The sequence below is a fragment of the Phascolarctos cinereus genome, unplaced genomic scaffold (assembly GCF_003287225.1).
Source record: "Phascolarctos cinereus isolate Bilbo 61053 unplaced genomic scaffold, phaCin_HiC Scaffold_5;HRSCAF=322, whole genome shotgun sequence".
In the NCBI taxonomy this organism is placed as follows: Eukaryota; Metazoa; Chordata; class Mammalia; order Diprotodontia; family Phascolarctidae; genus Phascolarctos; species Phascolarctos cinereus.
Genome location: NW_027555958.1, coordinates 197,565,051 through 197,591,252, shown reverse-complemented (window position 1 = coordinate 197,591,252; position 26,202 = coordinate 197,565,051). Strand labels below are relative to the sequence as shown.

The following is a 26,202-nucleotide window of genomic DNA, read 5'->3' as shown; positions in this document are numbered from 1 at the left end:
TCACTCCTTAAAAACATTGGGTTATTTTACCTTCCTAAGGAAGGTTAAGAAAGTTAATCTTTCAGGCAGCAGGTGAAAACAAGCTCAATTATGCTGTGGCCTTTCCTTTTATTAACCATGGACTTTGAGCGATTAAAACCTCCTAGGGAACCACATTTTCTCAATGGGTCAAGTCACATAAGGGAACAAAGCAAACTTTATCAGTGCAGTGCAATTCTACATTCCAGAAATTCTTAGCACTTGGCATCCATCTACCACTCGAGCCTGGAGAGGAGTGAGTGCATCTCTGAGGCTGAACTACCCCTACAAACTTTATGAAGTTCTCACCGAGGTGCCCCTTTCACTGAAGTGAGCCACAAACAAAGTAGGTGCTTTTTAATTAAAAGAGATAAATAACACCTCCTCCCCAAGCTGTCCAGCCTGGACAGACGGAGGACAGCTTGGAGAAAAAAAATAAAGCAAAACAAAACTCAGTGATGGCTATTTTCATAAAGAAAATGTTTTTAGTCCAATGCATTTTCCTCAAAGTGGAGGGCCTCCTACTTGCCTTGGAATCTTATCACTTTTAAATTAAAAACAAAATAAAACAAAGCAAAAACAGGAAAAAAAAAGCCCCAAACAGAAAAAGAGACCAACTTGAGGAGAGGATGCAAGCCACTTCATGTTGCCTTTCACTAACAAACAATTTGGTGATAGCAGAGAAGAGGGATTTCAGCGTCATTATACCTTGGCCCAATTTGGAACAGATTAGCCTTTCATCTGTAACTTTATTAATACAGCACCAACAATTCTCTAAAAGAAAAATGAAAGACCATGAGATCTTAGTTGTCTGAATTCATTAGCTGAAGGACATTGTCTCTACAACAATACAGTATTTCACTGTCTTTATGTATGTACAGCTCCCTTTCAGCTTTTGCAAGATACAAGAGAGATCAGATCTTGGTGAAAGTCAAAGCAAGGTCATTCCAATAAGTTGCTGCATAATTTTGCTCATTCAATAAAAGCCAGTTTACTTTTTTTTTAAATCTTACTATTAACTGTTTCAACTATTTGCTTTTTTTTTTTTGTAGTTACTTGGTTTGTTTATATAACATTTGGAGGAGCTGGCCCTTTAAAAATAATCCACTTAAGAACTAAATAAAATGTGTTAAGAATCAAAAAATTATGTAACCAACTGAGAAATGTGATTGGCAAATTTACCTAGGTGCCAGGGGTCAAACCTGAATAAAATCCAATTGTGTCCTGTAAATCAAACCCAGATTTTTCTTAAATACCCTGACAAATACTCATGAGATGAAACAAGATACTTCTAGAAAACTGTATAGAAAACTACACATACTTTTCCAGTGTCTTGTATGTTCATGAAATATTAAATGCAGTCTCCCTAAAATTTTCCAGTCAGTGCTATAACTTGGAAATCTTGCACCACAGACAAGTCTTAAAGATGTTCTCTTGCTTTGTTAGAAACCAGTTATTCTAGCACCAAGTCTTTTTCTCCTTCACCCCCCAAAATGGTGACAAATGCTGGAGTGATTCTAGGTAAAGTAGTTATGTTTGTCATTTGTCTGTCTTTCCTCCTTTTTGGGAGGGTCTTTTATCCCTACTATGCTATACCTAATAGAGAACCAGAAGCACAAGTCTCAACTTTGACACAGATTGGCTGTGTGACCCTGGGCAAATGACTTGGCCTCTCCATGTTCTAGGCAACCATCAACACTATAAGTTTCAGAGAAGGAGCTTACTTGCATTGGTAAAGGAATTTCCCTTACTTGAGAATTCTTTCTACTAATGAAATCACAGCACCAGTCTCTATCTCTAGAGGAACAAAACAAATAACAATTTAAAATGCTTCCTTCCCAGAGGTATTTGCAATTTAATATAGACCAACACGTCCAGTTAGTTGAATGGGACTCTACTGGTGACATATCAGTAAACAAATGAAAGAGAAAGAAGGAGGAGTGAAAGTTTACTTTGCCTATGGATAACGTAAGGTCTGAGAGGGAAGTCAATACCCTGTCCCTACTTTTAGCCTCCTAAGTATTTGACCTTTCCCTCAGGCTCTAGATATCTAAAAGTCCAGGGTAATAAGGTTATCAGAAGTCCTGTGGTTTCAGAAGTCAAGATGAAGGTGTTTCAAGATTGTGTAAAGATGTCACCATTAGAGCCCCCGTTCCCACAGCTCTCCAAACTTAGTCTCTCTAAACCTTCTGAAAATAGAATATGTCTGTTGCAGCTGCATTGATGTAGTCAGGCCACTGTTTCCATACTCCAGGAGCCATATAATCCTTCAGAGACTAAGGCCAGATGGTTTTTCCTTCACTCCTCTAAAGACACAAAATGAGTGCAAGTAGACAAGGACCCTGCCTGGATTCCAGGAACTCCATCCTGGAATCATCATCACCATCAGACTATATTTGGGTAAGTCAATTCCCCAAACATTTATTGAGCAAGCACCTAGAGGCAGAGAACTAGGCTAAAAGCTGTCAGGGCCTCTATGGTAAAAACAAAAAGCATTTAGTGAAAAAGAAAGCTTAGTCTTAATCCTTCCTTGCTTGGTTTCTGCAATTAACATAAATATAGGGCCAACATTTCTCCCTGCCCCACCCCAAAAAAGGGAGGTTAGACTTGATGATGGAAACAGCAAGAAAGTAGCAAAGGTTTATGGAGCCTGATTTTCAATAGACTGAACACAGAAACTACAGGAGGTAGAAACCATCTTTATGAACGACCATGAGGGTTTTACATTCTTTTAAAGAAAAAACCCTTCCAACATAGAGAATTTGATACTATGTGCAGCTAGCACATGGGGAAGCATTTCAGGTCAAACAGGCATTATTATGAAAAGTTGGGAGTTTAAAAAAAGAATTAGGTGTGGAATTAAGCTACTTTTTTGGAAATTAAGTTTACACCCTTGTGCCGATATCCTTAGCTGCAGTATGACTTCAGTGAAAGAAATAAAGTTTCAAGAATTTTTTTTAAGTGAAAATGTCAAACATCTTCTACCTTTCTAATACTTCCCTTGGAATATAAACACACTATCACCTTGCTAAAAGGCAGGCATTAGGGTCTTGGACAACAGGTAACAGGATAGCTGAAATAATCCTAACGTGAGGCTTTTTAAGAGGTTCTGGACAAGACTGATAAAAACCCAATTGAAAACTGGGACATGACAGACCCATACCATAGAAAGACTCACATATCACATTTATAGACTGGGTCCATTTTTCATAAATGAACTTTGCTGTTTTGTTTTTATGATTCTGGCCTAATAAGAGCCAAGACTTCTCTTCTTAACCTCTTCATCACCCATTTAATAGATTCTACCAATGTCTAAATAGCAAGCATGAAGAGTGAGGATGTAGCACATGGGTAATTAGGGTTTTGCTGTGCAGTCTACTCCTTTTTAATGTGTTCCCCAGGAAACAGAAGTGTCTACGAGGAGGAGTAAGAAGATTCCACTGTAGTCCAAAGGACATTATAATGTGAATAAGAAAAACATTACAAACTGAGAAAGAATATTACAAAGAAGAGTTTTACATAATGCAAACAACAAAGAGGACTGAAGAGGAATATGCTTAATTTTAGGTACCAAATATTTTCCATGTGACCTCATATCTACCAGAGAGATCAAACACACAAAACTTCTACCAAGTCCAGCTCCTAGTTATTAATTTAGCCCACTCATTTCTAAATCATTACATTATGTGATATTTTTATTACGTTCAAACAGAGTAGAGTTCAAGGGAAAAAAAAGCTTTTCCAGTATAGATGTAGGGATGATTTAAACATAGAATCAGAGCTATAAAGATCCTCAGAGGAGATCTAGTCCAGTCACCCATTCTGAGACCCTGAATGGTTAAGTGATTTGTTCAAAATCACCCAGATAATAAATATCTGAGGCAGGATTCAAACCCAAGCTCTCTGATTCCAAGTTCAGAAGACTTTCCTCTGAATCAGAGGAAAGTTTTGCTGAACAGTCCTCCCTTTTTTAAGAAATGAAAAAAAAAGTCTGGGAAGTATAGTAGGCCAAAGGAGGGAAAAGGAAGTGACTGCAAATCTTTTTCAATCCCCACAATGTTTCTGAAGAAAAGCAATCAATATACCATGAATTTCTGAACAAGTGACTTCTCTTTAGAAGTAGAAAGGAAAATATTCCTTCTCAGTACCAACAATGTTTTTTTTTCCCAAATCCAAGGTGAATATAAGTTCCTTTTTAAAAAATAGCAATGTACAAAATAATTTTTATTAGAAATAGTGTGCTGTGAGACTGATCTAATTGGTGTCATGTTCAGACCTGGAGAATAACAGAATAAGGCAGCACAGAATGGGTGGGATGTGTTTCCTAGACAGAAGGAGACTGATGGGGCAAAGTCCCTAGACTTTGGATTAGTCAAACTAATACAAATTAAACTCAGACCAGGATTAGATTAGGAGCTTGGGTGATAACTGTTGGTCAAGAAACCAGGCAGAGGATCTGTTCACCAAATGGCAAGGAGCCCAGGCAAAGAGACCAACAAGGAGAGCTCTAAGTAGAAGGCATGTGATACTAGCAGTAACAAAGATAGAGCTTGATAGTGAAAGCCAACTGTCTCTTGAGGCAGAATCTACTTTCCAAGTCAGGATCTACTCAGGCCCAAACTGGTCTCTGAGTGAAGGTGCTTCTGAATCTACTGGTAGAGGCAAGTGGGTACATTTGACTAGAGTAGGGACATGAGGAGGCACAAAGCCAGGTAGTTTCTGGAAATAACAAGCACTTAAATATTAACCTTTTTCCTCCAGATACTTGATAATTCTGGGCAATTTGAGGGCATCTTGTAGCTCAAAAAAGAATGGCTCTTTCATTGGTACAATCAGTTTTAAGTCTGGCTCTGTCCTTGTTGCCATAAGATTGGTCAGAATTTTAGATTCAAAAGGGAATTTAGAAATAAACTGATACAACCTACTCATTATTCACATGAAGAAACTGGGGTATAGAGGCATTAAGTGAATTGCCCAAAATCTCAGTGAGATATAGTCCAGTATGTTTTCTTTGATATCAGGCTGCCTCCCTTGATGGGCTAAGTTTGCTTTAGTTGCTAATGAATTTGCAAACTAAAGAAAAAGAATGTCTCTAAGCCCAAGTGTACTCTCAGACCTGGAAAGATACAACCATATTTTTTCCCTTTGGAGTCCCAAATTCTCTACAAGAATCTCAACCTTGTAGAACTATCATTATAAATATATTCTTGAATCTTTCCAAAGTCATATGACTTTATCAGTGTATTCCCTCGACAAATGTGGATTTAAACTTTGCATTTCTTAGTTTTTCATGAATTGCTATAGCTTAAAAAAAATCAAGGTGGGAAATGTTTTGCTGCCGAGTCTCACTGAGCATATTTAGGCTGGTCCTTAGAAGACAGATACAAGGTCTATCACTGGACCTATACTTAAAAGCCCCTCTAGATTGGTGGAAACTACTAGAGTTTGCTTCCTGCCGGCAGAGCTTTCAATGAGAAGTTTCAAGGCAGGACCGTAATGAGCATTGGTGTAGAGTCTTTATGGAAGTCCATTACAAATTTTTATTTTACAATATTTTTACAATTTTACAATTTTACAATACAGTTTACAAGTCACTTGTTTTAGACTCCTTAAAATTCTCTCATTTGCATATATTCAGCATCTTTCTTTCAAGAAGTTAAGTGAAACTCTACAATTGTTCATCTAGGACTGGTAAGATTGACAAACATTTAGCAAATGCTTACTAAGTAACTTGCCAAGCATTGGGATAGCGCTAGTGAGAAAAAGGAAAAAGCAAAACAGTTCCTGCCCTCAAGAAGCTTACATTTTAGCGGGGGAGAGAATGTATACATAAATAGGTATAGACAAGATATATACAGAAAAGATATGAAGCAACCTTATAAAGGAAGGCATTAATAGCTGGGATGGCCAAGAAAGGCCTTGGTAGAAGGTAGCATTTGGTCTGAATTTTAAAGAAATACTTTGACAAGTACTTTCTGTACTACTTTACAGTCAGGAGATAGAGATAAAAGCTAATTGATAAATCCAAGGTCAAGGCCTGTGTCAATATTTACAAGCTGTCTGCCTGTCCTTTCATTAATGAATATGTAAAAGACTTTTATGGTCAGTTTCAGTTGTAGTAACATCTGGAATTGGTGTGTATGGGTGGAGGGTGCCCATGATCTGACATTCATTCCAGTCTGCTCCATTCCACATTGGACTGCCTCAAGTAACAAGAATATACCTAGAGATCCAATATGACCTTATGATTCTGTTTTCTTCTCTCTACAGTAGATAAGAATGCTAATAAGAGACTTTATCCTCAAAAGAAAACCCTAAATATCTTACCCCATTAAGATACCAGATGGGTCAATTCAATTTGGTCTACAGGTAAACTGATAAAAATCAACAGCTATGTACTTGGGAAGTAGAAATCTCCCTTCTAAGATGAAAACATTTGGGAAGAAACTAACATTAGCTGTGACCCCCAAAGGAGTAATGATCAGTGATACTCTATTAGACTGTGAGCTCCTACAGGACAGGGGCTGTTTCTGTCTTCTTTGTATCTTCATCATACAACATTGTGCCCGGCACATAGTAGGTGCTTAATAAATACTCATCTTAATTCGACTTGATCCTAAAGCAAATATCAAGGGCACAGATGTGGCATAGTGGATAGAGCACTGGGCTTGGAACCAGGAAGACTCACCTTCATGAGTCCTAATCTGGTTTCAGGTACTAGCTGTATGACCCTGGGCAAATCACTTAACCCTGTTTGTCTCAGTTTCCTTATCAGTAAAATGGTCTGGAAAAGGAAATGGCAAACCATTCCAGTATGTCTCCCTCAAAAATCCCAAATGGGATCACTTAGAGTATGACACGACTTAAACAAGTAAACAGTTACAAAAGCCAATATCAAATAGCATTAAATACCATACTCAACCAATAAAGACATAAAAGTCATGTAATCATGGACTTTTAGAGGACATCTAGTTCAACCTCCTCATTGTACAAAAAGGAAGAATCTGAAACTCAGGGGAATTAAGTGGTTTACCAAAGTCACATGGGTAATAAGCATGAAGCAGGATCTGAACTCAGGTCCTCTGACTCTAAAGTCAGTGTGCTTTCAACTGTACCCCATGGCTTTCTTTTGACCCTTGATTAGCCCCCACACTTCATTTCCTTCATTTCTGCAACCAGGACTTGCAAGATTCACTGAAGAAAGTAAACAAAGAGAAATCAGTTGATTTCAACTCCTACAAATTTATGGCACTCAAGTAACCAAGCATATGTTTGCTGAAATGTTGCTGAGGTGTATAAGACCAGTCTGGGTAGAGCTCATGTTTCAGGTTGGGGAATATTGGGAAATAAGGCTGGAAAAGAGCGGTGACCTCAACTAAACAGAATACTGCTAGAGATCAAGGCAAACTACGTTAAAAAAAAATCTGATCCTACTAACTAAGCATTTGCTTTTGGGAAAGTCCTTTATCTTCTCTAGGACTCAGACTTTTCATCTGTAAAATGAGAAAGGATTTCAAAGGCTGCTTTACACTCTAAAATCCTATGATTTTTATGATTCTACTGCTTGAATCTAGGACAGGAGGAAATAAAAAAGAAGAAACAAAAAACAAATCACAGCCAAATCACAGGCACAGTAGATGGTAGCCTACCTTGTTAACTTGCTTAATTTTTATATATGTGTATACATATATATACACATACATATATGTATGTGTGTATACATACATATACATACATGTGTGTGTGTGTGTGTGTGTGTGTGTATAAAACCATGAATTACCCTGACTTCACTCACCATCATTTCCCACACCCACACGCTTTTAAAAATAGCAAGACTACAAAATAGTTTCAGTGTATATTTACAGACATAGTAGTTAGTAACCAACTCATGAAGCATTCTGGATAAAGGACTGAGTGCTTTCCAAAACTGTCTGGACTGAGAGAAGGAAAGGAAAAGATATACTATATACCTTCGATATGTTAAGGCTAACTAGGAAACAAAAAATAGATCAAAGACACAGTCATTTTTACGAACAGAAACAAGAATCCTATGTTTCCTGACTGATATCTTGTATGACAAATCTTGTCTACAAGTCATTGTTGGCTGTGGCCTATACCTCTCACGGGTCTTGGATCATCCAAAATTGTAATTCATTGTAATGTGACATTCCATCTCACATGGCCATATGGCACCACTGGTAAAATAATGATAATAAATTGCATCATATGGTAGCTTAGGAAAGTTCAGTGCAGTTTCCATTCACAAAACAAATCCATTATGCTCCATTAATTAATTTCAGCTATCCCCTTCCTTCTATGTAAAACTGTTATTATTTTCGTTAAACTATCAGAATTGGAAAATTAATGAATCCCTCCTGCAATAGCTCCAACAAGTAATCAGTCCTGTCTCTCTGCCTGAAGACCTCCAATGAAGGGGAGCTCCCTACTTCCTAGGCAGTCCATTTGGCTTTTAGAAAACTCCTAGTGGTTAGAAAGTTGTCATCCTCCCCCTCCCCCCAACCCCGACTCATATCAAAGTATAATCTTCTGCTCTACTTCTCAGTGTACCCTCTGTAGGAGCAAATATGATGAGTCTATGCACTCTTCCACAATACAGCCCTTGTAGTATTTGATGACAGTGAAATCTACATCCTTATTCTTTTTTTTTTCTTTTCAAGGCTGAATCCCCAGTTCCTATAATCAATTTTCCTATGGTATAGTGTCTATTCTCCTCATTGGGTATTGTCTTGGGGATATGCTTCAGCTAATCATTATCCCTTCTACAATGTGGCACCCAGCACCGGACAGAATGTTCTAGATGTGATCTGTGGTCTTGTGACAGAAGAGGATACAAAATAAAATAGAGGGAACAGAAAGAGGATTATGAGGATTATAAGAAGAGCAGCTGTTTATAACTGATTTCTGCAGCTTCTGAGTGGACATTTGCATACTCCAAGAAAGACTGGCTGTCTTCTGTTTGTTATCATCAGTTACTTGGAAACTAACTAAACACTCCAAACTTAACCCTCTTCACAACCCATAGACTGACTTACCTACCGCACCTGGGTATTCAGGTAGAGAGCTTTTCACATAATCTAATGAATAACCTGAGTTTGCCATAGAGACAGTTTACTAAACAGGCGTTTTTAGGGGCCCAGAAATAAATTAGAGTATATTATGTTGCATTACATTGACTATAATGTATAATGTCATAAAGTTATCTAGTAAATAGTAGGCATTTAATAAATGTTCAATGCATGAAAAAGAAGAGACTTGGGCATTTGATATAGACAACTAATCCCCTCCCCAAACATTCATCATAATTTTTTTTACTGATACTGAAATTAAACTCTTAATATTAATAGAAGGATTACATATAATAAGAATGATGTATTCCTATTGGAAAAGTTCCTAGTTTGACAGTGAGGGAAAGAAAAGGGGGTAAAAAGGGAGCCAAGATTTTCCAAGAAGTCTGCTTTAGAATTCAGTTTTCATCTAACTAGATATTACTTTGTTCATTAAAAATGTACATGTATATATAAAAATATATAAACATAAGCATATAATGTGTATACACATTTATATGCATGCATGCATGTTTATGTATGCGTACACACATATCTTTGACTGGCATACCCAGATTAGAGGTGGGCTGTTGTTTTTAAAATCTGGCTTCAAAATTGACTACTTGTTTTTTCTGCACATGTTCAGAAGTAAGTACTAAGGTTCTGGCAGTTTTTTAAAGAAAGAATATAAACATACCAATCTAATACCTGCAGTTCTGCTAACAATATTGTTTGTATTATAAAACCCAAGAATGATGGCTACAGAGTGAAACCGCCAGCATAAACAAACATTACTTAGTTACTAGTGGCATCTCAAACCAGTACACATAAATCTCAAAAGGCAAAAAAGAATGAAATTTTCCACTCCTACAAGATGCCTCTTTTAAGAGATTAGAAGAGAAGGGGGAGGAGTCATGGGGAAGGGAGAGGTACTAGTGAATCCCACGACTTTAGCCAATATAATACAATACAAGGGAATAAGTGAACAGAGTGTGAAGCTCTTATGGAAGGTTTCAATGATCAGGTCTGGTGAACACAACCCATACAAAGCATCCCAGCTGAGAAGAACATTCTGTGTACTTTTACTTTTTAAAATTCTAACTACAGGACAACAAATTCTGTCCCTCAGGGGCAAAGGAGGTAACAGCCACAGGCCCAGGAAGGAAGAAGAAGGAGCAGGAAGGGGAAAAACAATGCAGTGGTCCCTGTAGAGACCAAAAGGGGTCTGTGCAGAACATGTCAGAACGAAATTGCACAGTCACTGGAAATCCTGGCTGTCCTTCCTAATGCTCAGTGATTGGCCACCTAGGGTTTTTCAAACTTTTTTTGATAAGCTACTGGTTCTTAGGATACCTCCTGTATTTCCATAGATAAGATTTATAGTTGGTCCCTATGTTTCCAGGGAAGGATTTAGGGTAAAAATCAGCTTTGAAATTAAAGGAAGAACTGCTCAGAGATGCCAGAACTTAGTTTAACAATACTTGTTGGCCATTAAGACTACATTAATCTTATAGGACTCCTCTGCTATCAGATACCACTAGTACTCTTGCCCTTGATTTTCAATTCTGCTGTCAAGTCTTCCACTCTACCTGTTACTCTAATCATGTTATTCTCCTTCAAGGACCTAGTAGAAGGAGTGGGGAATCTTCGGCCTTGAGGCCACATGTGGCCCTCTGGGTTCTCAAGTGTGGCCCTTTGACTAAATCCAAACTTCACTGAACAAATCCCCTTAATAAAAAGATTTGTTCTAATCTGGAACTATACTCAAAGGGCTATATAACTGCATTCCCTTTGATCCAGCAATACCGCTACTAGGTCTATATCCCAAAGAGATCATAAAAAAGGGAAAAGGACCCACATGTACAAAAAATAATTACAGTAGCTCTTTTTGTGGTAGCAAAGAATTGGAAATTGAGGGGATGTCCGTCAATTGGGGAATGGCTGAACAAGTTGTGGTATATGAATGTAATGGAATACTACTGTTCCATAAGAAATGATGAGCAGGTGGACTTCAGAAAAACCTGGAAAGACTTGCATGAACTGATGCTGAGTGAAGTAAGTAGAACCAGGAGAACACTGTACACAGTAACAGCAACATTGTGAGATGACTGGCTTTGTTAGATTTAGCTCTTCTGAGCAATGCAATGATCTAAGGCAATTCCAAAAGACTCATGATAGAAAATGCTGTCAACATTCAGAGAAAGAACTATGGAGTCTGAATGCAGATTGAAGCATGCTATTTCTCTCTCTGGCATTTTCTTTCTCATGGTTTTCCCCTTTTGTTCTGATTCTTCTTTTATAACATGATTAATGTGGAAATATGTTTAATACGATCATACATGTATAGCCTATATCAGATTATATGCCGTCTTGGGAAGGAGGAGGTGAAGGGGGGTGAAGGAAGGGGGAGGAAATTTAGAATTCCAAATCTTATGACAGCGAATATTGAAAACTAAAAATAAATTAATTAAATTTTTAAAAAGGATTTGTTCTGTAAAATTAGACTTAGTTAAAAGGCTGCACCCAAGGACCTAGAAAGCCACATGTCACCTCAAGGCCAAAGATTCCCCACCTCTGTAGGATGGGATTCCAAAAAAAATGATGTTATAATTTATGTCTGCCTGTTACAGAATTCAGACTAAAGAGACATAAGTCTCTTCAGGAAAAGCAAAACCTGTAGCAGACAGACAGGTTGGATGACTCTATTGATTTTGGCAACACATATATGTTGCACCATGCCAATAAAGTTACTGAAAATCAAGACTGATGACTGAAGAAACTAGAACCATACGTTTCTTCCCTTACTATTTATCTAACAAAGGCCTATTCATGAAGAGAATTTAAGGATGCCTGTAAAAAGACATTGTTGACAGAAATCAAGTCTATTTACCTGCCAAGAACATGGGGAAAACTACCCAGGATTATTCTCCTTTTCTCAGACACCCTTTGCACATATTTACTGATCACTGTCTAAATTTAATTTGTCTTTCATTCCAAGTATTGTTAAATCCACCAATCAATCAATAAATATTTATTAAGTACTTACTATGTGGTAGGCTTGGGATATAAAGAAAAAATAAAACCATTCCCTGTCCTCAAGGAACTTGAGAGAAAGAACACCCACATTCTCTCTCTCTCTCTCTCTCTCTCTCTCTCTCTCTCTCTCTCTCAAATAATGCAAAGGAGTAGGTACAAGATAAGCTTAGAGGGGAAGACACCAAGAGGAAAGATTTCCTGAAGAAGCCAGTGAGTCTTAGAGGAAGTCTTAGAGTTGGGGAGGAAGAGCATTTCTATAAATGCAAGTTGTACCTCCCCATTGAGTTGGGTACTCCTTAACATCAGGGACCAGTCCTATTTGATTTGCACACAATACCACCTTCTTTCCAGGGCTTAGAGTACAGTGCTTTCAGTGGTAAATTATCGAATTATCAGAGCAGGCACATGCCTAGGGGTCCCAAAGGTTACTAGAAATCAACTAGCTTGATTTTTTCCCCCTTTTGGGGAGATAATTCTTCTTTTCATAGTCTTGGGTGGGGTTCAAGGCTGAAACCAGGGATTCCAAGTAGTTGCTTCCTTCTTTATTCTGTCCTATCCCAGAGCACAGGCCCTCCTTACCAAGAGACAGAGCAAAGTATGAATGACCACTGAGGTTCATGGGGCAGAGGGGAACAGCACTTCACAAAAGCCAAGAGAAGGGAAAATAGAAGAGAGTAATATCTTAGTTCCTGATCTCCAGGAAACACTTCTGGTAGCTTTCAACAATTCGATTCAACCAACAGTTACAAGCAAAGTATTGCACTAAATAACGAACATTTAAAAAGGGAAAAATAACCATCTCTGTACATTCCCCACCCCCCCCAGCCAAGGAGTTTACAACTTTCTGGGAAGCTGAGATGATTCCTTATCCTGCTGGTCTTGCTGGCTAGTTCTACCAAATGGCAATTGAGGTGTAAAATGAAAGGAGTAGGGTCTTGGTAAATAGAGCTCCCAAGGGACGTTAATCATTCATGTCCGTACATACTAAAGACCTTCTAGCTGATAACCAAAGCTGGCTAATAGACATCTTACTTAAAGAAGGATTATTTTGAAAGCTACACGATAAATATAATAATCATATTATAATATATCTATACAACCAAACAATGCTTATATCCATGGTACCTGTTTAAGAAACATTTGCTATATTTAAATTCAAGGGAAGATACAAAGGGAGACAAAACATGTAATGGAAATAGCTATAGCATAAAACAAACAATTATAATATTAAGAAAAAAAATCTCTTGATTCCTAGTATATTATCCTGAACAAAAACTCACCTTGGTGGGGACATTGTCTACAGCAAACTAGATTCTAGACCAACCAAAGAAATCTATTTGTAAATTAACAGATAATTTTGCTCATTCTTCCCAACCCTGATATGTTAGTCTAATTCAACAACCATTTATTAAACATCTCCTTTACACAAGACATTGTGCTAAGGGGGATACAAAGCCACACCAAAAACATTTCCTGCCCTCCAAGAACTTGCACATACTAGACACAGTTATGGGAGAGGGGAATATCATATAAACATATATAAGTATAAACTTGACAATGTGAGGCAAGAGAAAGCACTGATGTGGATCTCAGCAGTGCCAAGGGATTATAGGTAATGCTGCTTTCTCTCACAGCTAACTTGTGGTCCCTCTACATCATAAATGACATGACCATTCCTCAGTGGAAAAAGAAGAGGAACCATTTTGCTTGCTCTCCGATGCTCCTCTCTAGAGAGGCTCCGCTTCCAGATTCTCCTCTTCCCTCAACAATAGCCAAAAAAAAAAATCACCCCTACTGAAACAGAAAGATGCATTGAGTCCATGATAGCTGTTTTCCAGAAGTATGCTAGTAGGAAGATAACTCGAAACACCCTCTCCAAGACTGAATTCCCGACCTTTATGAATGCAGAGCTGGCTTTCTTCACACAGAACCAGGACCCCAGTGTTCTGGACTGAATGATGAAGAAACTGGACCTCAACTATGATGGAAAGTTAGACTTTCAAGAATTTCTGAATCTAACTGGCAGCTTGGCACAGGCTTGCCATGCCTCCTTCATAGCATCTGGCCAGCCCGTCAAGAAAATGTGAATGAGCCTTCCAGCCAATTTTCCAAACACACCCTTCCTCCAAACCAGCAAATGTGCACCCATTCCTCATAGTCACACACTAAACTCTAAGAAGACAAGGCTACAATACAAGCCATTCACTTTGTAGCAATAAAATGTGATTATTTAAAAAAAAATTTAAAAAAAGGAAAAGAAGAGGAAGAAGCAAAAGAAAATCAAAGGTGGAAAAAGAAAAAGAGAAAGAAGGGAAGTAGATGAAGACAGTTTGGCTAAGCAGAAAGAGTACAGGCTCTGAAGTCAGTTTAGGTGAGTCTAAATCTCACCTCTGATACAACCATGTAACTTTGGCAAGTAACAGCTCCCTGGGCTTTAGTTTCATCTGTAAAATAAGAGGATTAGAATAGAAAGCTTCTAAGGTTCTTTCAAGCTTTAAGTCAATGATTACACATACACACCTGGATATAAACATATGATTACATTATACACACACATATCAATATGTGGTTACATATATGTTTGCACATATGCATGTATGGAGACAAAAAGGAAGGACTAGGAAGAAAAAGTGGCTTAAGGAGGAAGGGAGAAATACTGAGTGAAGAACTAGAATTAAGGAACAAAGCCTGGAATTAAAGGAAGGAGCTGGCCTGTAGTCAACGTTGGTGTTGGGACCTAAAAGGAGAATGGGAAGAAGAGATAAAAATTAGAAAAGGAAGGAGAGGAGAGATATAAGAAAGAAAAAGACAGCTAACATGAGAGAGATGATAATAAGGGAATTAAAGGTCACACGTAGTGATCATAGGCCTATGACATAAAGATCACTTAAGGATCACAGATTTGAAGGAGAAAGGAATTTACCTTAGAAGTCATCTAACACAATCTCGTATCCTCAGTATCATTTTACATATGAGAGGTTAAGTGTGATTTACACAAAGAGACACAGGTAATAAATAGCAGAGCAAGGATTTAAACCCAGGTCTTCTGATTCAAAACCCAGCTCTCCTTCCACTGTACCACACTGCCATGGTCAGAAGAGGCCTTTTAATAAGAACTACTTAATAAAGAGTAATAAGGAGGATACTGAGACTTATACAAAAAGTGAGGAGATTTCATATTGACTGTGGGTAAACATATTTTAGAATTAGAAAATTAATTTGTAAAAAATGAAAAATGGCATACTTTTTTTCCTAAAATACAAAAAATTTTTTTTCAGGTAAGAGTATTTATATGTCTTATTCCTTACTTTAAGGCTCATTTTCCCATTCTAGCATTTAACAGAGAAAAAGCTCTTGACAATTAACAAGTATCTATTTTTTTCTATCAATAGTTTCATGGTTAGCTGCTTTTCATGGTTCTTCTGAAATATCAAAAAGGAACCATACATGTTTGTAGTAGACATACTGAACATTTTTCACACAACCAGTATATTTTTCAATTATTTAGGTTTTAAAAACTTCTATAAATTTCCATAGGAAATAATGTCTCCCCACCACTACCTCCTGCCACCACTGGGCAAAGGGGTAAGAAAACTTTTTCTTTTTTTTTTCTTTTTGAAAGGCTAATAACAAAATACTGACTTGGCAGATTTAGATTAATTCAAGGACTAACATTTGGTGTGGTTTTTCTTTTATAATGATACTACAAAATACTTCACAAATTTACATTATTTCAGGGGATATATTTAACATTTGCTAATAAAACATGGATTATTAAACTCTGGATTTAGGGGAAATATTAGCATTAAAATAGTATATGATAACAGAATAAAAAATTAGCCTGAGCCTTAATTGTGATGTTGTAAGAAAGGAAGCCTTGAAATCCTTAAGTTGGGATAAAATTGAAACAGACTTGAAGGGTTCTAATGACTAAAAGAAGATAAATATAATTTAAGTAGAATTTAAGTCCCATATTTACAAGCTACACACCCTACACAACTAGGGACAGGAAAGCATTTGGATTCAACCCTTTATAAGTATCCAACCGGAGGTAAAGTTTAAAACACACACATACACACACACACACACACACACACACACACACACACACGCACAACTCTCATTTTCAGAGAAGAAAAGAAACTCTTGCTCAATAAGTAGCAATTATGCTGAAGAATTTATATGCTGAGCACGACTGAATGTAAAAACACCAGATCAGTCAACCATAGCTTTAGCACTTTGAGTATGATTAACAGAATGAACTTTCAAAGGTCAATTAAATGTCAACACATTTTAAAGAGAGAGTCTTCTTAAGTTTGGTCAATGTATAATGGCACCTCATAACTCAGGGATGCCTTTCTTAATTTAAGTGCAATTTGTGTGTTATGTATGTACACACACAGGCCAACTCACAAACACAAAAGCTGGACAATTCCTCCAGGAGTTTAGTTGTATCTACACGACAGCCCCCACAGTGTGAAAGTATCTGAAGTTATGAAATGGTTCAAAAGAATAGGCCTTTTGTTGACACAGCACCATGCAATGAAGATGAAAATGGATCAGAGCAGGCAAAAAATGCTAAGATTGCCAAGGTAATCCGATAGTCCCGCTTACATCAACAGAATTGCCCTCACCAGCGTAAACCCTTCCCTACTCTTAGTACACACCCCCATGGTCATCGTACTGACTGCTGGCACTTGCCAGGTAAAGTACATTACGTGCTCAAAGCTGCCAAGATCTGAGACCCGAAATTAACTTTGCAGGAAGACATATCTGAAGGTAGGAGCTCTCTCTGCTCATTATTGACACTTCTAATAAGGTATTAAACAACTACAATTTCTTCTTAGATGTGTTTCCTTCCATCCCAGGCAGTCAATGGCAAGTTTATTGTGTCATTTCACTGTGCGAAACACAGAAGAAGCATGAACTGTGGATTGGCTCTGCTTTCAAGGGGCCTATATTCTAACTGAAGAGGAAACACTAATACATGAAACAACAGTGAACAAAAAAATAAGACTTAAGACATAAATGATAATAAATGCTATGACAGCTTGGAGGAAAGCAACTCACTGAGACCTGGGATAGTAAAAGGAGGATTCATGGAGGAGGGAGACCTGGAAGAGTTGAAAGTGTTTGGACAGACAAAGAAGAAGGAAGGTAGATGAAGGAAGCACAGTGTTAAAGCTAGAAGAGATCCCCAAATTTACTTAGCCCAACACCTTGTAAGATGAGGAAAATAAGACTCAAAGAATGCCTAGGGTCACTCAGAAGGTTAGTGGCACAATCAGAACCAGAACTTAAGTCTCTTGATTCCCAGGCTACTGTTCCCATTATGAGTGAAGGCAGGAAGAGGAACCAAGTGCCCACAGGGTGGTGAAGAGACCTGTCAATAGGTTCCTGGTGACAAGGAATGGCAAGAAGGCTGGGTAGCTAAGATGGGACCAGACATTGGAGGAGATTTATAACTAGTCAAAAGAGCTTAGAGGTTAATGGCCATCAAAGGTTTTTGAGAGTATTTAAGAAAGACCAGCCAAGGAGTAAGTAGTACATGGATAGAATGGAGGAGAAGAGACTGGGAGAGGTGAGACCAACAAGCAGCTTCTTACTCAAGGGTTTTGTGTACTGAATATCATCAGGCACGTGTTTTGGAAAAGTAGAAAGTACTGTAGAAAGGTAGGGTGTTATTACTATGGTGTCTTCCTGAGTCCAAACATTATTGAATCTGAAACTCAGAACTGGCTTCCCTGAAGGTTCTACTCCCAGAAGCTACCTTGCAGTTGGATGCTTGTTCCTTGAGGTAGCATGGTGCAAGGAAAAGAAAGCCGAAGTACTTAGAAGTCAAAAGACCTAAATTCAAATCCCAGTTCTGTCACTTACTACCAGTACAACCTTAAGAAGGTTATCTTCTCTGGGCCTCAGTTTCCTCATCTACAAAAATCAAAAAGTTAGATTAGATGGCCTTTAAGGTCCCTTGCAGTCCTAGATTTATGATCCTTGCTTCCTATGGGAAGAGGGAAATAAAAGCCCTTCTTTCCATGACATTGCCACAACTAGATCCAAAGGGGATATATACATGACATGTGTATACATATGTATGTGTATGGGCACGTATATCACCTTCGGATCTCAACATCTAGTTGTTGCAATGTGGAGGAAAGAAGGGCATATACATATACACACATACATATATCTATACACATATATACATACAAATACACACACACACACACACACACACAGACATGCGCGCGCACGCGCAACTTGCCCACTACTATAAGGGTTAAGATTGATTCAGAAATCAGAGTTACCTTAGAAAGTCATCTTCATTCAGTGTTTCTAAAAGTGTAGATCAAATTAAAGATTTAAGAAAGGGTGAGGAGTGGGAGTTTTCACCTGAGATGTGAAGGTTTTAGTGGTGGTAGAGTTTTGGTTCTTAACTAGTATGATGCTTTCCTTACTTCCTATGCCTTCTTTATTTCAACAATCACCTCCCTCTTAACAGTAATCACTTAGTGATCTCTCTTCCCCCAAAATACTGAGAGCTACTTATTTCCTTCATAGTCTCCTTTCCTTTACTTTCTCTTCCTTTTCCATAGCAAGTTTGATGAGACAGACAGGCAGAGACAAACCCAGATAGAAAGACAGAGAGAGACAGATAGAGATACAGAGAGAAACTGAGAGACAGAAAGAAAATGTAGCCATCTAAGCAGCGACATGGTAGAGAAGAGGCAACTTTAGACCTGAGTTCAGACAGTATGTCTGACACACACTTATTATATGACTAGGCATTTTACTTAACCTTGACCTTGAAACTCTAAGATTATGGAAGAGTATTTGCTTACCTATATTGGCAGAAGGAGTTTCCCCAAAGGAGCTCCCTATCCCAATCATAGGCCTAGACCAATTTTTTTTTCAATTATGACTCTTAGTTTGTGGAAAACATCAAATCCCACCACATGTTTTTGTTTGTTTGTAGGGAATAATGTAGGTGCAGAGACTGGGACATAGAAAATGGACCTATGATTTCATGATGCATAGGGAATTCTCAGGGGAGAGAAGTCCTAGGAATATAGATTGACACCTTCTCTACAACTTAGTCTTATGATAGCCAGAGCTTCAGTGATTCTTGCCCAGTGCCACATAGTCAATTTGTGTCAGAGGTGGGTCTTCCTGACTTCAAGGCTGGTTCTCTCTATCCACTACACTATATAGCCTCCACTAAAATCTCATGTATAGGAGTGTGGAGTTGACCCAGGATTCTTAAAGATTATAGCAGCAAAGTGTAAGCTCATGCTAACACTGGCTGAAAGGGCTTTGAATGGTGTTGATTCTGACAATTGGACAAGCAAAGTGTGGACTCATTTTCTAGAGATCTCTAAACCACACTGGCATTCCTTCTTCTATAACCAGAACTTGGCCTAACTACAGGTTCCAATAGATGAACTTTTAACTTCATCTTGCCCAGAACCAGGCCACCACACTGTTTTCTGGCTATCTTAAAACCTTTACCTCTCCTCATTCTTTCTCCTCCCCTTTCTAACTTTAGCTCCCCATATGTGTTTTCTATTTCTATTCATATGTTAGCTCCTTGAGATCAGAAGCTGTCTTGCTTGTTTGCATTTGTACTGTACGTGGCACATAGTAAGTGTTCAGTGCATGTTTTTTCATTCATTCATTCATCACCAGAAGGTAGATCATAAGTTTTGTTTGGTCTCCTATTGTTATAGAAAATTATCATCTAAATGTGGAAGAGTTATTTTCTGTCACTAGTGCAAGTATATTTGCTGGTGAAATTACGGATCTTTGAAATCTTGAAGAATTTTGTGGGCAAAGAGGTATAAGGGCTCTTCAGTGGGGTTGAAGATGTACAGATATAAAGAAGAGGAGTGACAATTAGTAGATACAGTTACATATCCTACCATCTGTGAAATCAGCTTCAGAGAGGATGGTTCTCTCTATTTGTGAGTGTTTGAGACTCTGGAAGGGACAGAGCCCCGTTCAGCACTACCTCCTTTTCTTTCCCAAACACTCTTTAACCCTACAGATCACCTAAGGAGGCCTTATTTCTCCATTTTCAGGGTATGGAGGCGAAAGAAGCAAAAAGCTGTAGGCAAAGATCCTCCAGGAAGTGAGTCTATGCCTCTTTGATGTCATGGAACTCCCTCTATGAAACCATATCCTGAGATTCTCTTCCTTTCTCCACCCTTCGCTCTGCAGGAAGTTCCATCTCCCTGTAGAGACTTCCAATAAGCAGTTGAAGGAAAAAGGTTCTTTTGGGGAGGTAGCCAAGGATACAAGAGTGGGAGGAGAAGGTTCTAACCGCCATACAATTTTCATTTAGCAATACCACAAAATATTTGTAGAGGGATCCTAATATTACAGTTACACCCCTAATTCCTCTCTTCTCCTCTCTATTCCCTCCAAAGAAGAAACAGTCTTGTAAGACTTGAAATGAAGGACATGTTCTAGGAATGCTGTTGTTCAAAAGGCCCCTCTAGATTTCATAGTTACTTTTGGTTAAGGCTATGGTGCCATTGAAGTCTCCATTTTTAAAAATAGCCATGGATTTCTACTTTAGAGAGTGTGTGCTCTCTTTTATGCTTATCTTCCCTTTACTAGTCATTCACTCAGACTCCTTAGGAATACAATTATCCCTCAAAGTGACGATTCTTTCCATTTGAGATTTCTCCTACCCATTTGGTGTTTGTCTGGACTGAAAGGCATTCATTGGGTCATAGATTCAAAGCTGAAAATGAATTAAGAGGTCATCTAGTCCAATCCTCTCATTTTACATATAAGGAAACTGAGGCTTAGGGAGGAAGGAAGGTTTATGAAGGGACAGAGCAAGCCTGGATACATGACCATACCCTTCAGGTTCTATCTCTGTATTACTTCTGCCAAATTCTTTTTCTGAACCCTTTCTGTTTTACTGTCTCATCACTCTGCAACAAAACTTTAATACTCTTTAAGGGTGGGCAAAACAGGATTTTGATAGCCTATAAGTAATTGATTTGCTGTCTCTTTTATATAAGAGCACCAATTTCAGAAAGCTTAAGAAAATCTTTGAAATTTATAATTTAAGGGTTATAACCATTTAGTTTCTGTAAAACATATAAACTCTTAGAATTTTGTTTTATTTTATATGTATACACACATATATACATATGCACATATGTATACATATATACATTTACATGTATATATACATACACATTTGGTTATGGAAATTTCTCTTTTGCCACACACTCTCAGTGAAGAAAAATATATTATGGCTTAAAATAAAAGTTAGCACAATCTTGTATTGCCACTTAACCTGTGATAATGTCAGTGTTGTTCCAGATGTTAATGTATACCATTACAAATTTATTAAAATTATACATCTGTCATTTCATGAGCACATCTTAAGGAAGACCTTTATAAAGTTGTGTTGCGTTAGCATAGATGACACTGAAAATAAGGAGCTATTTTCAAACCTTCATTAAACTCGGATACAGATATACTTCATTATAGGTTACTATTCCTGCAAGAAAGATACCAGCTTAAGATTAATTTGGATGTGACATTTTCTTTTTCAAAGAGAGTGAAGGCTTTCAAAAGTTCTCAGCAAACAAGAGCAACCTGGGTGGAAAAGCTACCTGTATACTCTTTTCTAAACTGAGGGCAGGCAGAAGAGATTTTTAATGGCACTTTACATAGCTGTCTCCCTATCCACCCCCAACTTCTCCATTTTCTCTGACCTATCCCTGTTTCTTTTTTTTTTTTTTTTACAGTTCCTATCTCTCTTGACTTTGTCAAGCATTTCTGGCACATTTTGCAGAAGTAGTAACTTTTTATCCCCTCTCAAGACCAACTCTGCAGCAGTAATAACAAAAGTAACTTAAGAGTTGCTTCTAATAGACTGAAAGGTCAACACAGGCATATGTAAATTTTATGGAAACGTTTATCTTATCTAGATAAAAAGCTAGGCATAGTTCTAAGACCCCTGAATTAAAATAAACCAGCATTTCTTAAAAATCACAGAAAGCTAGAGCTCAGATATCTTTTAGTCTAACACTCTCATTTTAAAGACTGAGTCTCAGAGGGCTTAAATAATTTGTTCAAGGTCACATCGCTTGTTAGGGACAAATACAGTACTGGTCTCAGATTACTGCTCTACCGACTATTCTATAAATTGTAATACAAAACACCAATTCTGTCCTTTACTGCCTGAATGACCTTGTGCATGTCTTAATCTCTTTGGGCCTCAGTTTCCACGTTTATGAAATGAGAGAATTGGCCTAGATGATAATCTAGGACTTTATAATCCTACCTACTCAAACAAAGATACTCAGGATAGAACTCCCAGGGTTTTTGGGGGGGGGCCGGGCAGGAATGCAAGGGGTCGACCAAAAGAGAGGATGACGTTAGTCAGTGGCCTCTCACGGGCTCCCTCTTATCTTTATCAAACCTAAGAACCAAACCCACGGGAACCAATCAGGCTGCAATGCTATACTCACTGGCTTGGGTACCGAGTTGCTCTTGGCGGCATCTTCTTGCCGGCTCCTAGACCGTGAACATCCCGAAGATGCAGATGCACCTCAGTTTGCAGGCGTCTGAGGAGTTGTGCTGACACAGAAGTAGCCAAGAGTCGCCCGGCAGTGTCCCCAGCCTGTGGGCAGACACCAGCCCCTCCAAGGCTTGAGGAAACTTTTCCCCTAGTTCAAAGGGGCACCAGTCCCGGGGAATCGGTTCGGTCCGGCGATGAGGCTCAAGGCCTTTTGGGGTGAACATATGCCAAGGGAGAGGGCAGCCACGCACTGATCGCGAGGAGATCGGGAGGTAGGGGGTAGGGGGTTCCGTGGCTTGCACTAACTGCATTCCCTCGCTTGGACCGGTGGCGGAGGGGACCGGGAGATGAAATGAAGTAAGAAAAGGGAAAAAGAGAATAAAAAAGAAAGAAAAAACTAGAGAAAGTGGTAGCAGCAGGAAAAGGGAGAAGGCCGTCGGCTTAGGGTAGTAGCAGGGCAGGGATCGTCAGCGCGGAAATCAAAGTTTGTCTTTTCGTTCCAGCAAAGTTTCCTAGGACCCTCGGGAAGTCCGAGAGGAAAGATAGGGGCTCTTCACCCTTGCCTCCAGGCCTGTTTTCCTTCTATCCCCTACTCCAGCCCCCGATAGATCTCCCTAGCAGTGGCCTGAGAGATCTGAGGGGCAGAACTCAGCGTCTGGGACGCTGCTAGGGTGGGGGTAGGGGGAGGGAAGAGCTAACTGCGCCCCCTCCTCCGGGCGCTTAGACTTTAGGTCCCGAAGAAGACCGATGCTTATCTCTCCTCTCCTCCTCCTCCTCCTCCTTGCTCTCTCTCTCTCTCTCTCTCTCTCTCTCTCTCTCTCTCTCTCTCTCTGTCTCACACACACACACACACACACACACACACACACACACACACACACACACACAGTGAGGGCCAGAGGGAGGAGAGCAACTATTCCCCTGTTTAAAAGAAGTGCATCCGCTGAAACAAGACGCTCGCTGTGCCCGGGACGGACTGACTGTCCGGCTGGGTATTGTCTCGAATGAAAGCATGTTCAACGGAGGCAGCGACAGCAGGAGAAAGAGAAGAGGAGAAGGGAGAATGCAGCCGAGCATTTGCAGTTGCCGTCTTTTTTTTTTTTTGGCTTCTTCCAATCCTCCCTCCTCTGCCCCCTCCCCCCGACTCCTTTACTCCTCCTTCTCCTCTCACCACATTCTTTGTGTGTCTCTCCCTTTCCTTGGACCGGTTCCGCTTCCAGCCTGACAGCCGAGCGGTTCTGCAGCTCCGGATCCTTCTTCCTTCGGCCGGTGTTGGCTTTGCTTTGCTTAGCTCTCCTGCGAAACCCGGGCCCCTGGCAGGGGTAGCAGCAACAGCAGCGAGGGCAGGAGCAGCAAGGGCAGCAGCAGCAGCAGCGAGGGCAGCAGCAGCAGTGAGAGCAGCAGCGAGGGAAGCAGCAGCAGCGAGAGCAGGAGGAGAGGAGGAGAAGGAGGGGGAGAGGAGGAAGAGGAGGAGAAGAGGAGAGGGAGGAGGAGAGAGGAGAGAGGAAGAAGAGCAGGAGGAGGAGCGCTGACAAATGATGCCTAGGAGCCGCACCAGTAGAAAGGGAAAAGCACAGAATCAGCCTCTTAGGACACACTGCAGGTGACTTGTTCGTCAGGCTCCTTTACCTCCCCTTTCTAGGAGCTGTTCTTTACCCAGGACCCCGGACCAAGGCACTCCTCCCAGGCGAACACAGCTGCCGGCTCCTCCTCCTCCCTCTCCCCTGCCTCCAACCTCAGCCCTGATCCGCTAAGCTGAGCGCTCCTCTCAGCAACCAACAACTAGACCGCCGGCAACAAATCTAAGTGGGGAATTCCACCCCCCCCAGCCCCCTCTTTCTAGCTCCTCCACCCCCCTCCCCCGATCCACCAATTAGCTCAGCGGAGAGGGGGCAAATCGGTCCAATGAAGAGCCAGAAAACCCAGCCAGTCCCGGAGGGTTCAGCCAATAGAGGGGGACTTGGGCAACAGATCCGCCCCCTTTTCCATTAGGAGTGAAGCTAACTGTGGCCAGTGGTGCTATCCCGCCCTGGAGTGAGAACTGAGAGCCAGAAAGGTGTGGGGTTAAAGGGGTTTTAGATCTAGCCAGTCAGATACAACGTTTATGAATGTATACTAAAGTGTGAACGCGGGAGGCATCTCACAAGTTTTCTCACTTTTCCCTTCCCTGACCCTCCTCTTTTCCCCAAAGTCAAACGCCATCTCTGGGAAAAGTTCTAATATGAAGAATCCCTGCAAGAAACATGTCGAAGGCACCAATTTGTTATCCTTTTTTAAGCAACTAAATACTAACTTTTCTCGCTTTATAGGACTCGGGTATTTCTCAAATTTTTTAAATGACCTTTTTTTTAAAGTTGATGCCAGAACATCAGGTCTCTAAATACGAGTTACCAAATACAGAAGATAAAATAGTTCTTTCAAAATTTTAATGCACATAATTATATTAAAGAATAAAAGTGCAATATAGTTTAGTATTGGTTATGCAGATGATTAACTTTTATTTCAGTGCTAAACCCCAAAGGATTTGCTAATATACTACTATCAATATCTGATAAAATAATTTAATAGAAAATAGATATTTGAGGGAAAGATGATAGCATCATAGGTTTAGAGACCTTAGAGTTTACCTAGTTTCGCAGCTCAAATTAAAGATATGGAAACTGAGTCCCAAGAGAGGCTAAAAAGCAAATTGTCCAAGATCATTCCTGTAGCAAGGAGCAGAGTGGCAATTGGAGGCTAGGCATTCTGTTTCCAAATCCAGAGCTCTTCCCATGAGATCATATTGGAGAAAACTTATTTTTAGTTAAACATTATACATAGCTAGTTCATAATCAAAATGCTTTGTGCGTAGAAGGTACTCAATAAATAGCAGTTGATTTGATTTGACTATTGGCTAGTATTATTTAGCTGATTAAGGGTATGTTATTACTTTATGCTCTTAAAGGGCATTGAACTATGCAGATTTAAAATTGATATTTGTTAACATCTGTTGATTTTAAAGTTCAATAACACCTATTGGTGCTTTTTATTATTAATATATTTTTGGGGTCCCAAAACTCTTAATGCAGTTTTAAGCTTTAATAGCTATGTGTAGGTATGTCTTCACTTCTTTGGGCAACAAATTTGGTCATAAATAGTTCTTATAGAAGAATATAGGGGGTAACTAGTGATGCAGTGAGTAGAGCACTGGCCCTAAAGTCAGGAAAACCTGAGTTCAAATGTGGCCTCGGACACATGACACTCACTAGCTGTGTGACTGTGGGCAAGTCACTTAACCCCAATTGCCTCACCAAGAAGAAGAAGAAGAAGAAGAAGAAGAAGAAGAAGAAGAAGAAGAAGAAGAAGAGGAATATAGGGAATAAATTATTCTGAGGCTTTAACCAGGGCAGGAAACTTTTGGCCTTGGGGCCACATCCATGTTCTAACCTATTTTACCTTCTCCATTTGAGTGAATAAGTGATCTCAATGATGTTTACAACAGATATGATCCATTTGTTCTGGGCCAGGCCTGATTCAGTCCTCTCTAGTGGTTCAGGT

General features: G+C 39.4%; 2 long non-coding RNA genes across 2 annotated transcripts in view; one reads left to right on the top strand and one right to left on the bottom strand.

Moving 5' to 3' along the window:
• Window positions 1-24,133, bottom strand: part of LOC110217688 (uncharacterized) — a 69,270-nt gene extending 45,137 nt beyond the window's left edge. Inside the window, exon 1 of the long non-coding RNA XR_002327117.2 lies at window positions 22,616-24,133. This is a non-coding gene — a long non-coding RNA (uncharacterized LOC110217688). The remainder of the gene's footprint in view (window positions 1-22,615) is intronic.
• Window positions 22,955-24,966, top strand: LOC110217689 (uncharacterized). The gene is made up of 2 exons (XR_002327120.1): window positions 22,955-23,022; window positions 24,308-24,966. It is a non-coding gene; the product is annotated as an uncharacterized LOC110217689 (long non-coding RNA).
• The last annotated feature ends 1,236 nt before the right edge of the window (window positions 24,967-26,202 follow it).